This window comes from Dreissena polymorpha, chromosome 11, assembly GCF_020536995.1.
Source record: "Dreissena polymorpha isolate Duluth1 chromosome 11, UMN_Dpol_1.0, whole genome shotgun sequence".
In the NCBI taxonomy this organism is placed as follows: domain Eukaryota; kingdom Metazoa; phylum Mollusca; class Bivalvia; order Myida; family Dreissenidae; genus Dreissena; species Dreissena polymorpha.
Genome location: NC_068365.1, coordinates 12,278,776 through 12,291,156, shown reverse-complemented (window position 1 = coordinate 12,291,156; position 12,381 = coordinate 12,278,776). Strand labels below are relative to the sequence as shown.

The window sequence follows — 12,381 nt, the reverse complement described above, 5'->3', positions numbered from 1 at the left end:
CAAAAACATATTCACACAATGGCTGTCACTACAACGGAGAGCCCATACGGGGGGCATGCATGTTTTACAAACAGCCCTTGTTTTATAACCTTTTGTAGAGTAAATCAATCAAAATACAAATTTAACGAGAAATTCGAAACTAAAAAAAATGTTCATTTATATTTTCTATACAAATACATTGATACATAATCTTAAAATTAGTAAAGATAGAACAGTTGTGTTTGAAGTGTGATTCTGTGTATGTTATGTATGTATACAATACAAGAAAGAGAATAGATCAAGACAATATCTACATTTGAAGGGAAAAAGAAATATAACCTTTTCACATCCCCCGATTTTAAGTTCTGGATGAGTTGCTTCCCTTGATAAAACAAATTGAGAATAAGGCTGCCAAAGCTGGTGCTGCATTAAGATACATTATTATATTCAAAGGATTAAATGTTGACTAACATTAAACATATTGTTAATTTGTCGTTAAATGTTTCGCAGTTGAAGTAATGCATGTTTCATAATTGGATAGATTTCCAATTATTCCATTTAACGATCAACTCATACCAATTTGTGATTACGTGACGTGATGGACATCATGATTCTGTTAATTGTTAAACATCATTGTATATCAAAAGTGTACGATTGTCGAAGTAAATTGATGGTGGATTATGTAGGAATGCAAAATTAATGAACAAAATTATTTATAATCAAAATTGGGTACCAATTGATCAAGTAAGTTTTGGAAAAAAGCATCATGTTTACATTTAGAACATTAAGGTTATTTTTAACCAAACTGTGTGTGCTACAAAAACAGCAACATATCGTGTTTTTCTGTTGTTTGTCATTTCAAAAGTGAGCATGAAAATAAATGCACATACCTTTATTTAAATGTTTAACAAACTTAATTTCGACAAATTATTTTTTGCGCCAATCCGATTCAGACATATGTAGGAGAACACAAATGTGTTCATAAGGCATAAGTGTACCATCTGCACCAACCACGCAAAAATATTGAAGACTTACCATACGTGTACATGTTTAATGAATGAGTTTTTAACTGAAATACGAAACGCATTTTCATGTGCAAGTTATTATTTCAGAAAGCTTATCTATACCTTTGGTCATCAACGCTTAGATTTTAGATTTTTGTTAGATTTGAAATTTACAGTGCATTAGTCCATATAATTTTAATGAAATCGTGGATATTATAACCTCATACAAAAAACAGTGACAGCATTTCGGTTGGCTATCAACTTTAATGTTTGACGACCGGATAAGAAAAAATAGTTATTATAAGTAATAATTGGCGATGTGACATATAGTCCACAACCGGGACGAAACCTAGTCGTGTACGAGTTGTGCATGCATATTTACGTGTATGTGAAAATGTAATACATAGATCTATACGGAGAAAATTAAACAAAACACGTATGAGATGGAAACAATTTTTGAAGCGCCCGGAAAGCACGCAGACGAAATCTTGTCTGGATTGGAAAACGGAAAAATCTGAACGGGTCAAAGACGTTCATGTGACACGTGTTCCTGGTGATTTCTCCATGGGACTACTGAGAGACCAAGATCGTCTGGAGATCGAAAACATGAACAGCGAGCATTTCCTGGAGTTCTTACTCCACCACTACAACAATCGCATCATCCTAATCAAACGCTGCTATTCTCAGCTTATGTCACACGTTACTCATCTTAAATGAAATATACGAAGATGTTTTTTATTTTAAAAAAGCGGCAATTGCAAACATTTTGATAGTACATACAAACAAATTGTGTCAATATTACGACCGTACTTTTGTACACGACTATTTGTGCATTGATATATTGCATCTATTGACCACACTTGTGTTTTTTAATATACTTTTAAAGTTTTTATTTAAAACTTTTTTTTTTCATTTATTGATCCGATCTATTTCACGAAGTTTCTCAACCTGTATAAAAAGCCGATACAATGTTCCCGATTTTTCCGAATTTCCCACCTGAACTCTCGAAAGAATGCAGTTCCACTTCAGCGTTGGCAAAATAAACATTAAAAGGGCGTTGATTTGCCTTTTTGCAATTTTGAGGTGCATATGCCGTATCTCATACAGAACTAATGAGCGTGTACACCGGTTTGGCACTATACTCTCCAAAAATCAGTAATTGTATTGCACTTTAGAGGCGCTCTTTCACAGATTTTGACATGTTTTGAAGTTTGTCATTAAATGCTTTATATTTATAAATGTTAATATTGGATATAAAAAGCTCCAGTAAAAAATCAAGAATAAAATTTAAAAAAAAGAAAAAAAGGTACCCTCAGCATGGCTCGAACCACTAACCCCTGGAGTCCTGAAGTAAAAAGTCTCCCACTTAGACCACTCGGCCATCCTTCCGGATACAATGACAGGCGTATGTTATACTTCAAAAATCCAATCCTCGTTGTTTCACAAAATATAACGACAACAACAGAACTCTCCAAATTATTAATTCGTTTCGCGTTGCAACGCTTTATAATTTTCGGGTTTTAAATCTTGAAAGATGCATATAATGGCTATTTTAGAGCATGGTAAATGTTCAGTATTACTGTTTCCTTACAAATATCATAACTAAAACGAAAATTTGCAAATCTGAAACAACTTTTTTCAATTTTGTCAATTTACTTGAAAAGGCCGCTTTAATATTAGCCAAAGCGTGCGTAATGATTGGCTGTGTTTGAACATTATTTTCTTATTTCATGCTCGATATACTTTCTCAATAATGAAGTTCTAGTTTAAGAGCATACATTCTCTTTCAATTCTACATTTGATCAATGCAATATCGAATTTCAATAATAAATATACAGATACCTCTTTGTTAATTAAACCTGAGTGCGGTGAATGAAATCGGCACGTTGAATCGATTGTCAACACCTTCGCAGGTTCGCATCAAATAGACTTGCGTACTTGAAACATCAACACAGTGTGCACATGACTGGGGATAATTCGTTATTTTCGGATTAAATTATATGAATAAAGAAACCACTAACAAAAGTAAGGTGATTTTAACAGGTATAATAACCATGTTTGACGAAGAAAAAACATTCGAGCAGCCTGGCAAATATGCTGATGAAATCACAATACGTTTTGCTAACTTTGACGAAAATCTGTACGTTTCCAAGGCGTTACTTGGACATGTATCACCAGTTTTCTATACGATGTTTCAAGGCGAGTTTAAAGAAGCGAAGACATCGGAAGTAGATATCAAAGACATAAGCAGGGCTGATTTTCTTGAATTCTTGCTTTGCTGTGATCCTGGAACTATGAAAGATGTAACACGTAAGATCATCAAAACTGCTCAGAAAATAACGTTTCGTTTCAGTCATCTTATAATGTCGCAATTTACTAAATTTAAAATAATTACGCTTCGTTTTGTGAATACATTTTTTTAAATAACGAAAGGCGTCACGGTACATTCCTCTTCTTTTTTCCTTTCCAACATAGTAATGTTCATCCTGTATCGTGTTACAAAGCCGTAATAATTTAATCAATATCAAATGATGATTATTCCTAAAAAATATTTTGGTTTTAGGTCAATAATGCTATTTCGCTCCATACAATGTACAATTTAAAAAAAAACACACACGTAAAGGCAAATTATCTTAAATACTTATTTCACTTTATTAAATTGTGTATGCCATTAATATTAACCTTGTGGAAACAACGTCTAAGTTTTAAAGGGGCCTTTTCACAGATTTTGGCATGAATTGACGTTTGTCATTAAATGCTTTATATTGATAAATGTAAACATTAGATCTAAAAAGCTCCAGTAAAAAAACAAGAACATAATTTAAAAAAAGAAAAAAGTAACCCTCAACTGGGCTCGAACCACTGACCCCTCGAGTCCTGGAGTATCCACCGCTTAGACCACTCGGCCATCCGTGCTCATACTATGCCTGGTGTATTTCATTATTTATATAATCAATCCTCGTAGTATCGCAACATGTAGCGACAACAATAGACATCTCCAAATTATTAATTCGTTTCGCGGTGCAACGCTTTATAATTTCCAGGTTCTCAAATCGTCAAAAGATGCATATAATGGATATTTTAGAGCATAGTAAACGTTAAGTATTACTGTGTCCTCACAAATATCATGACTAAAACGAAAATTTGTGCATCTGAAACAACTTTTTTAAATTTTGTCAATTTACCAAAACGTGAAAAGGCCCCCTTTAATTGATGTATCATAATAACAAAAATAAATTAAATGGAAGAATATGTTTTCGAGCATTTCCACGACAAACCTCGATTGATATCCTGGCATTCAGCCGATAATAAAGGATAATGTTCACATTGTGTGATTCTGTCGACATTTTTGTTCAAACAGAGGGTTTCGCAGACGTTTCCCAACTTATTGCGAATACATAACAAAGAACTCGCTAACAGCGATTGACATTGTAAAATTCAATTCTTATTTTCATATAAAACAAACAGGACAGCGTAACTTGACTTTTTTAATTATTAATTTACTATTCATAATGATGACGAGTATGACACTTATTGAACATAAATTACTATTTTCACTTTTACATTTACGTTACATTAGGTAATAAAATTTTATTATGAACGCTATTTTCAAAATGTAAAAGAAAATCACAGTACTTTTCATTGTATAATACTTAAGCCAATAAAATAAAATCCTACCAAACCTGGAAGGATTTTCTTGATAGAGCAAGGAACGACAACTCTGCGTGGAGATATTTGTTTCACTTTTGCTAATATTTGGTCAAAGGTAAATGGATCCTGCTTTAAAAATAATTGTATAAAAATAATTTATCCATTTTTGTTCATACTAATTTTACGACATTAGATTTTGATAGAAATAAATCGTGGTGAACTGATATCATAACGGGGAAGTATAATGTGTAATTAAACTTACGTTGTCATGGACATAGATTACACAAAACTACATATGACATAAATGTTTATTGCGAACATCCGATTATAATTAACCACAGTCACAACAATTATAAAATGATGCGTATTTGAAAGTGTATCACGTTGAGCAAAAAAACAACAACAAATGTTTAAGTGCGCCTTAGTTTTATTTTCTATGCCATATCGGATCAACTTTTCATCCAGTTTTTTTCCTTTTCCAAATCATTCCACTTATTAGAGTTCTTCTTATTAACAATATACAGCTATGCATTTTATATTAGCATATTGCTGTCCTCAAAAGTTTGATTTGCATCCTACGTTATTTCCGTATTATACTTAGATCGATTCTGTTATGTTTCATGTAATGATTACATTTCGTAACATTTTGACCCTCTTACAGGTGAAAACGTCTTCCGTGTCGTGACCATTGCACATAAATACGACGTAAGAGCCTTGGTAAACCGGTGCAAGAACATCATGGATACAATGCTTAAGGAACCCCTTAAAATAGAAACGACTCCGCCAGATGCATTCGACAACTCAAAAGCAGCGTTAATAAGGCAACTATACTTGTTTCTAAAAATATGTCGGGTTGCGATTTCTTTTAATTGGTCTGAGACAGCAAATGAAGCATTTAGATGCACGACAAAGGCCTCTTCCCTTTGCGATCTAAATTCGTTTAAACTACCCCAGATCATTCCAGGAAACACACAGGACGAAGAACACGTAAGTGCTATGATTTTTAATGCCCTTCCACGTGACGTCAGCCTACTGATTTTGCATATAATGCCACCTGGCTGGGGTTGAGCATAATTGGCCTTTTTTAAATTGTCGGTTTAAAAGAACATGAAAGACAATGTATGTACATATATTGTTGAGTAAATCGACATATTAGCTGTTATCAATCAACTGTGTACATAAAGTGTGTATATTAATTCATGCCTTTGTATTGCTTAGGTTATACACGTTCATTAAGTTTCGCAGATTTTTAGTGAATCTTAATAAAGAGGATTGTTATTAAACAGATATATAAGTTGTTGAGTTAATTCCAATATCAAGAAAATCTAGTTTTGCTGAAACAATTTGCTATTATTTGTTGATCGTTCTTCGTTATTTCATCGACAAAAATATGCTAGGAATTCTACATTCTAATACGAGTTTTGCTATACACGTATAGATAAATCAATCATTCAAAAACTATAATATTGCTAGAGTTTTATATTTTACTATTTGTTGTTAAAAAATATGTGTAGTTTTACCTTTTTAGTATTGTTTTAAATAACATTCTTCACACTTTGTCGCATAGAAATGAAAATTATATTATCTGTTCTTTGTTAGTAAATTTATATCAATAGCCTTGTTCGAGTGGGAATTATTAATAAAAACAGGACCAGGAAAGTTCTGTAATGTTGAACGCAACTATTATTATTGAATCAAACTTGATTACAATGTTGTTTCAATTTCGTTTAAATCTAACAAAGTGTGTTCGTTGGCAGCTTCGTTTGATAAACCACCAAATCCAAATTTTTATTTTCTGTATAAAAGACACAAACAGGTCGGGAGTGTATTTGAGTCGCTCTGTCGGTCGGTTGGTTTGCGCATCTAAATTTGTGAAAACATATATTTTCTCGAGTGATTAAAATGTGACTTTCGATGTGTTATTACCATGAATTGTAGATGAGCAAGACACGCTTGATACACACGCTCCAAAAGTATGTGCCCTTAAACACTTAACACTTGATCATATCTTAATAAAGCGGTTCGGTGGTATAATTCATTTTTGGACCAAAGTTGTACATAACCCTAGGTCTGATGTTCCCGTACATGTTTTGCTATTTATTTAAGAGACTTTTTCAAATGCAATTTAATGAACTTGTAAAGTGTAACAATGTAAAACAAAACATACTTTTAAAATATGGGATATGTCGCTCACGTCTCGATAAGCAATTTATTATTTTTCCACAAGGCAACAGTTTTGGATATTGTCGGATTTGGCAGCGGATATTTTCATTATGAAGTTTTAAAACGTGGGATATGTTGACCTATACTTACTTGTAATTTTTATAATTAATTACATATAGGGAAAATTGCATAGTAACCGTATAGTGCAATTTTAATGGGACACCTAGAGCGTTTCGTGGGCATGTGAAAATATCTAAAATAAATCAAATATTGAACCTCCCTTATTGTCTTCCGTTAATCTTGAAAAGGAATCATATACTTTTGTGAACAGGTGAGTTCAGCTGTTCAAACTGATTATACAATACACAAACAAGATTGCCAAATACTAAACATAATTAAAAGAGAGTCGGAACATGGACAGTTAGAACACTTCATGCGTTCGGCATGGTCACGAACCAAAGCACGAGCTGAAGCGCTACCACTGGAACATCATCAGACTAGCCGAGATCAGGTCTTTACTTTCATCATGCCTTCTTTAACAAATGTAATGATTTTTATGTTCCTTACTCTTATACAGTAGTAACCTTTAAGGTCATACAACGCTAGTATCGGTCGGTAAATGTATATGTATGCAGATAAGGTGTATTGTTTGTCTTTGTAAATGCTTCATTATGATTGAAATATTGTATCATAGTAATATACAATGTTATAATACATTATACATGACACTTTATTCAATGACAACATGAGCCAGGTTTTCCGTCCAGCACTTTTTAGTTACATCCCAAAAAAACATGTAAAATATAAATTTCATGAATGTATTTGAAAATGTTGTTGCCATATTTGATAAGATTAACATAAAACTTGTTGATAAATATCATAAAACTACCTAGTTCTACCCTGTTAGTACACAAATTTGTAACAAATACATGCGGATTCTGAACAAAAAGGTATACCTTTTATAGTGCCCATGAGTTCCTGTTTCCATCACTCTACCAAAAAATCTTGTGCTGTGCTACTTACCTTTATTTCAATATTATCACTAAAGGTTATTTCTTGGATATAAAACTTAAAAAAGGCACAAACCTATACAATTTTCAGTCAGACAATCATTATTTTTTATGAATGGTGATGTAACAGTTCGTGTCCAATATGTTAAATCTTGAAGTCAGATCTCAAACTGTTTTACATAACTTGTGTAGCGTCTACAAATGTTTTGTTAGGAACAAGGATGAGGTCGAAACGCCGTGATGACGAATCAATGCCGTTTATTTCAACGATAGTATTTTAAGATTTTGTATACAAATCATGTTTGCTAAGTGGTGTCCAATCTGTTACATCATTGACTTTAAACCAATATAAATTGTCTGTTTTTGCAAAATGCCTTAACATATTTTTTTCTATTAAATCGTAGGACTTTCCACAAACTCTGCACTGAAATAAAATTTTGTGGTAAACACACCAGCTTAAAATTCACAAAATGTTGCACACCAAGCCATTTATGATGTAACCAAAAAGTGCTGGACGGAAAAACCGGGCTCATATATGGACAACATAAGGTCAACCATAAAACTGGATTCAGAGTGATTTCTGAATATTGTGTTAGGTATCTCAAAACAACATATAAATGTAGCTGCTCTAGAATAAATGTGTTCGTAAGGATTATCCATTTCGCGTGCAATAAAATGTGCATGGTTTGGCTTGCATCTGAACTATATTAATTTTATATGTCTACATCTGCTTTCAAATGCTTAATAATAATACTAACGATTTCCTTATCTTCGGTTTCTAGACATACTTGTATGGTGTTTCGCAAGAAATGTTCATACATTGGCAATTAATCGCGCATTCGTCCAGACGTTAATGTCTTTGATGCCATGAACAAAGCACATTAATATGGCGTGATTCTGTTGGTACAGAGATGCAAGAAAGTCATGGAAAAAGACGTAAAAGCAATATTCCAAAATATTCTTTGAACTTTTAAAACGGCCTGTAAACACGCACTTGTGCTTAGAATACTGCATATGGCAAACGTTTGGATATGTTCATATGCTATTGCTATCGCTATAAACTTGATCTACAAACTCAGCTTATTACTATAAATAGAATCACCTGATCCTCACGCATCATATATGCCAATTGCAAATGACCGACATTGTTTGTCGAGGCCCTTGATGGCATACCACTAGATGTTCGCCACAAAATTATATTTGAATTCTAAAATAAACACATTCATGGTAAAGGTAAATACCTGCCTCAGAAAAAAATGTAAAATGGGTAAATATATCAAGATCTAATATTCATTTTCATTAAAGGGTAAACAGAAGTTGTTTGTTTCCACCACGGACTCTAGATGATACGGATAAGAAACTGGACCGTATCGGAAAATATCTAGTCGAAACTGAGTCACCTGCCCAAATCAGAACTCAAAATATAAACGCTACACATCGGTATAAAGTACGAACATGTCAACCGTAAATCTAGATTCTAAAATCCAAACCGGTATGATATTTGCAAAAGTTAAAGTTATAACTCGCCGGGCTGCCCAAATCAGAAGAAAAACGTAATATATATTTATATATCTGAAAACTACGTAACTTAAGCTTTCTAATGATATATAATTTGTCAAAATCGGCCGAGAAATGAAACTATAATTAAAAAAAGTGGTACATCAAAATGTATAACCTCGGCGCTTCGATGTACGCTAATTATAAAAGATCGATAGTTACCGGTCACGTGACTCAGTTACGTCACGGTTTAACGCGCGGTGGTAAAACATAAAATGTTTATTTATTGTGTTTAACTCGCTATAAATCCATTAATCTAAACGGGAATATACCGAGAGTTATATTTTTTGACAGAGGAATTAATAAGCAACAAAATAACGTATAAACCAATAGAATCGGATGATTAGTTTTTGCATAAGATTGAATTTACTACAGTAAGAGTCAAATACTCGATTCATCTCCTATCAATATACGCTCCGTGTTTCCACTAGCATCCTCCCATACACCAGATACCATTGTCTTCAATTATTTATTTTCATTAACTTGTTTATGATGCACTAGTAATTATACACTTTACGCTCAATTACACGAATCTTGCAAAGCTTTTACATGTTTTCTGCGAATGCAAAAAGAATTTCCTTAATATGATCAAGCGTGGCAAACATGAGAAAAGATCAACTTGGACTGCAAACAAAGTTTTGGTCGACACGTAGGGTTGTCCGCCTTTAACGTGTTTGTCCGGGGACATTTGCATGTGTCCCGAACTGTGTGTATTTATGGCGAATATATTTAAGTTATGCCCTCTAACACAATGAATTTCATTAATTGATTTGTAATTGATATCTACTTGTACATCGACTTGTAAATTTTCGGAAACCAGCACGTCTAAGCATGTTTTATTATATTTGTTAGTTTTATTAAGATACACATAGTAAAAACAAGTACATACAAAGTTATCTTAGAACGTGTTGCAGTGTAAATCATAAGAAATACATGTTCCGGAATTATTATTTACTAACTTTTTTGAAATATGTGACATATATAAGTGCAGATAACAAAATGCACGTCGCAAATGAAGAAATAAACAGTGCATTACAATGTATATATTGTATTTAAGCTTTTGATTCTAAAGATCTATGTCTGCCGATTGGATCTGCTAAATATAATTTAGGTGCACTCTATGCATCAGTTTTTCGTTTCGTGTATTTCAATATGCTCATTTTCACAATACAGTCGATTGGTGTATAACTGAAAGCTAAGTACACCGAGTCTCATTTCGACATATTCACCATACATGTGAATAAAATTAGCAAATACAGTTTATATAACATAATATGAGGATACCACAGAGTAATATTTGGCAAATGTACACACACAACATGTCATTTAAATATGATAAGGTATCCCGTCTTTAATACAAATGATTTATCAACACAAAGCTGCTGATTTTTTTATTGTTCTATATTACACGTTGGACACAATCAGATATTTGCACACATTTTATATATTGTCAAACAAATGGTAAATCATAAATAAAACAATGCATATCGAGGAATATTTCTATGTGTTACACAAAATGACCATCAATCATATAACAAAAATATACATTATTATAAACTTTATCATTAACAATTATAAATGTATACATAAAAGCTATATGAACCCCGTCATTGCATCCCGATAATATGCACGTTTCAGCTTACAGTTACTCTTAACACAATAACGATTCTTTCACATTTGGCACGTTATTTGAACGAGGTGTACCGCCACACATGCTTTAAATATTCATGTAAAACTTTCATAAAAGCTTATCTTAACCTTTTAGTCATCAACGTGTTATCGGTTTGATTTGAAGTAAACAGTGCATCTGTTCATATAAGTTTGATGAAATCATGGATATTATAACCTCTCACAAAGGACAGTGACAGCATTGTGGAAGGCTAGCAACTTTCTGCATAATTGCTCACGACCAGATAAGAAAAAAATAGTTATTAAAAGTAATAACTGGCGGTATAAAATCTATCCTCCACTACCGGGACGATCAACTAGTTCTGTACAAGTTTTGCACGTATTTCTACGTGTATGTTAAAATGGAGACAATTAAACCAAACACGTATGAGATGGAAAACAACTTTGAAGCGTCCGGAAAGCACACAGACTGAATCAAGCTTGGATGGAAGATGGAAAAATCTAAACGAGTCAAAGGCGTTCATGTGAAAAGTGACCACTGAGTTCCTGGTGATGTTTCAAGGGGACCCTTGAGAGGCCAAGATCGAATCGAGATCAAAAACATGAACAGCGAGCATTTTCTGGAGATCTTACTCCACCACTTCCAGAGCAACAACCACATCACCCTCAGCGAAAGCTGCTAATATCAGCTTATGTCACACGTTACTTATCTTAAGTGAAATATACGAAGAGGGTTGCTTACATTTTACATAAAAACGCGGCAATGACAAACATTTTGATAGCACAATAAAAAAGTGTGTTTTTGCTTTAAGGAAGGATACTATCTTGAAGTTTGCGCGGGACGAGAGCTTTTTATACGATGCAATGTATCGTTGTATAATAGTAATCAGTCGGAACTAGATAGTGTGGTTTATTTACATGTTGTACAAACAAAAATAAGTTTGGGAAGCAAGATCGCGACGGATCGGGACCCTATCGTGGACTCTATAAATCGCCCAGAGCGGACCGTATTAAATCGTATTTGAACTGGGGAACATACCGTTTCAAATCGTGACAAATTAAATTTAATAATCTTGAATGGGCATATTCCACTACGAAAACAAGCCCACGATTCGCTACGATTTATCACATTTATTGAATCGGGAAGACTCGTGACAGTCTACGATTCAGTTACGACACTGGTACGATTGAGTTACGACGAATCGTGGGGTTCGGTTGAAGTCTTGCGAATAGGGTCGCGACTTCACTACGATGTATAAGAATCTACTGCGACTGTACTACGAACGATGCAGATCGGTCACGACTAAGCTAGGACCTCACCGAACGCACCCATGAATAAGGCGCCACTATCTATTGATATTGATCTAAATCGCAAGAATCTTAGCGGG

At 33.6% G+C, this 12,381-nt stretch overlaps 1 long non-coding RNA gene across 2 annotated transcripts in view; it reads left to right on the top strand.

The window, feature by feature from the left end:
- Positions 1–6,309, top strand: part of LOC127850957 (uncharacterized) — a 30,822-nt gene extending 24,513 nt beyond the window's left edge. For both annotated transcript variants that reach the window (XR_008035594.1, XR_008035593.1), the window contains one exon: positions 5,296–6,309. This is a non-coding gene — a long non-coding RNA (uncharacterized LOC127850957). The remainder of the gene's footprint in view (positions 1–5,295) is intronic.
- Positions 6,310–12,381: the final 6,072 nt, after the last annotated feature.